Source organism: Scylla paramamosain, chromosome 8 (assembly GCF_035594125.1).
Source record: "Scylla paramamosain isolate STU-SP2022 chromosome 8, ASM3559412v1, whole genome shotgun sequence".
Taxonomy (NCBI): domain Eukaryota; kingdom Metazoa; phylum Arthropoda; class Malacostraca; order Decapoda; family Portunidae; genus Scylla; species Scylla paramamosain.
The window spans coordinates 27,997,032-28,000,302 of record NC_087158.1 but is presented as its reverse complement, the minus strand read 5'-3'; the positions used below and the strand labels follow the sequence as shown (position 1 = coordinate 28,000,302).

At 41.8% G+C, this 3,271-nt stretch overlaps 1 non-coding gene across 1 annotated transcript; it reads left to right on the top strand.

Moving 5' to 3' along the window:
• The first annotated feature begins 1,221 nt into the window (after nucleotides 1-1,221).
• On the top strand, nucleotides 1,222-1,310 carry Trnay-gua (transfer RNA tyrosine (anticodon GUA)). The gene is given in 2 exon segments: nucleotides 1,222-1,258; nucleotides 1,275-1,310. It is a non-coding gene; the product is annotated as a tRNA-Tyr (tRNA).
• Nucleotides 1,311-3,271: the final 1,961 nt, after the last annotated feature.

Genomic DNA, 3,271 nt, shown 5'->3' with positions numbered 1-3,271 from the left:
TATCTCCTTCCCTCCCCAACGCTTCCTTACTCCCACTTTAGCTCTCCCACTATCGCAACCTCTCTCTCTCTCTCTCTCGCTCTCTCTGAAACACCCCAACACTCCAGCGTTAACCACAGTACTACATCACTGCACCTCTCCCTCTCTCCCCCTCTCTCCCCGACTCCTCGATGACAGGAAGGCTAAACTTTACTCGGGTTCAGCTCTTGGTCACGGTACGAGTTTTCCTTCTCGCTGGCTTTTCTTCCCGCATAAAATATTCTCGTGTTCTATTTCACGGTCCCAGGGAAGGAAAAACGAGAGTCCGCAGCTTTGCCGTTCCGATCCATAGTGTCACTGTTATGGATTATGTGTTGCGAGGGATACATACAGGCTGCGTAAGTTCTCGTTTTCTCTGAGTGTGCGGCGCGTGGGTGAAGGTGAGGGAGAACGAAACGTGATTATCAAATACGTGTGTGTAGTGGTGGTGGTAATTAGTAGTGGTGATTATCAAATGTGTTTGCGTAGTGGTGGTGGTGGTAGTAGTGGTGATGGTGGTGGTGGTGGTGGATGTTAGCGTGTGTGGTGTGTGTGTGTGTGTGTGTGTGTGTGTGTGTGTGTGTGTGTGTGTGTGTTTTACGTGTTGCAAAAAGTGGTATTGATAGTGATTATGATTGCATTTATGATGAATATGATGATGATTGTTGTTATATTAATTAATATTCGTACTAATGGAAAATTTCTTTTTGTTGTTATTATTATTATTGTTATTATTATTATTATTATTATTATTATTATTATTATTATTATTATTATTATTATTATTATTATTATTATTATCACTATTATTATTATTATTACCACTATTATTATTATTATTATTATTATTATTATTATTGTTATTATTATTATTATTATTATTATTGTTATTATTATTATTGTTGTTGTTGTTGTTGTTCTTGTCATCATCGTCACTTGCGTTATCACTGTTGTTACCGTCGTTACTACTGTAGTTGTTTCTTGTGCCGGTGCTGTTTGTGCTGCAGCTGTTATCGCTCCTACTAAAGAGGAGATGCTGCTTTGTTGTTTTCCCTGCTGCCCTTGTTCCTGCTACTGCCATACTGCTGTTCTTTCCACTCTCTTTCTGCTACTGGTGTTGTAACAGGAGGAGGATGTGTCAGTGGAAGAGCGACGGATTCAGTCTATGCATTTGACGTCCATTCTAGATTCCCTTACTCAGTTCCCTCGATAGCTCAGTTGGTAGAGCGGTGGACTGTAGTGGTGCGGACGCAGGAATCCATAGGTCACTGGTTCGAATCCGGTTCGAGGGATACATTTTTATTCATGCAAGGCGAGTTACTGTTCGTTAATTTCTAAGACCATCTCCTTCCCTGATCCCCAGAGTGACGGTAGATCCACTAACTACGTAAGTCTTCCTTGTTCCTGTCTATCTTCCAGTTCCTCCAGCTTGTGATAGAGAACAACAGCTGTGGTCACCATAGTCATCAGTACCATCACCACCAGCAACAAATATTAACAACAACAGCAAAAACAGCCACGTTCCTCAAAACTCCCCAACAAAACAGTACAACAAGACGCGGCTAAAATATCTCTCACAAAGGTGTATCATGTAACATCTGAGCCGGCCCTTGTACTCGCCTGCTGATTAAGTTACGTGGCGTGTGCTGGAGCAACGGCTGGGAAACCTACAGAAGCGAATAGCAAATATGAAAAAAAAAAAAAAATAGCCAGGATCTTTCTTTATGCATCCTACTCTTTCTCTTTAAAGCCACACACACACACACACACACACACTAGTATCTCCCATGGATCACACGCTACTAAAAATAGTATAAAGAGTGGTATTTCAATGCACTTTAGCCTTAAAAAAGACTGATTTCAAAGGACAGAGATAATCAGTCGAGTTTTTTTCAAGGGTTCTTTTTCCTAATAATGGTGCAGTCCTTTGTTCAACTATCACTTGAATCAAACACTCTTGAAAACCTCTACAGCTTGCCACTACAGCCAGTTTAAAAGTTTAAAGTACTCGAGCTGTAGTGTTAAATTACTTCTTAACAATACAAATTAAATGGTCACGTGTTGTTATCTCTCTTGATTTTCTTTTTTTTTTAGTCCTTCACTCGAGTACAGATGTGTTTTATCACTCGTATGTCTGTGTGATATTCTAGTTCCGTCCCTTACCTGATTGTGATGCGGGGACGAAGGGGGAGAGGGCAGAGGCGGTCTACACAACGTGTCCTCGCTGTTTCCTTTCACGGAAGAGTGGCTGGAGAGTACTTCAACTATTGCTGCTGAAATAGAAAGATAAAGAAACGTAAGAGTTAGAAACGCAATAAAAAAAATAGTGAGGACATGATAAGATACTCTATACAACGTGTCCTGACAGGCTCCTTTTACCGAAGACTGGCAGAAGAGTAGCTCAAGTTTAAAAAAAATTACAGGCAGGAACGTGACAAGATCAGATAACAGGAGATTAGTATATATCGAGTCGACACGATTTCTGAAGAGTGAATGAGGATCAGTTTAATTCTTAACACTGGAAGAGAAATACTAAAATACTGGAAATACTCTACATCATCAACGGAGACAAACACTCATGAGAACCGAACTAATCCCACAATTTTCGATGATCCCTTTTTGATCTCTGTTTAGGGACCTGCGCCTCAATGGGACTTTTATTTTCTAAGTTTTTGTTGCCCTTGACTAGTGCCACTCTTACATTGAAAATAGGAACTGAGTAATCATCTTTGTGGCCTTTGAAAAATAGTCTTGGCGAGAGAGCAAAGCATTTAATACCACGAGCTTCAGTAACTTCCCTGCTAACCATCACAAAGGGAACCTCACCCACTTTAACGACTACTCGCAGGCAGCCCACCTTTAAGAACTCCTTGAAAAAAACAAGATATGCAGGTGTCGCGACGCTTGGGACTTGACGCAGAGGGGAGAGCTGTCAGGGCCGCCCCCAGGACACCCCCTAGGCCTGCTTGTTTCCCTTGCTTCAGGCTGACTCTTAATGTGAGCGTCAGCGTCAGCAGCGAACAGTGGACGTCAAGTGGCGCTGGTTAAGTGTCGAAGTGTGCGGGTAACCTGGCCAAGTTGTGTGTGTGTGTGTGTGTGTGTGTGTGTGTGTGTGTGTGTGTGTGTGTGTGTGTGTGTGTGTGTGTGTGTGTGTGTGTGTGTGTGTGTGTGTGTGTTAAGGATGGTTTAGTACTGATGTTGTTTTTTTGTTGTTGTTGCTGTTACTACTACTGCTGTTGTTGTTGTTAATGAA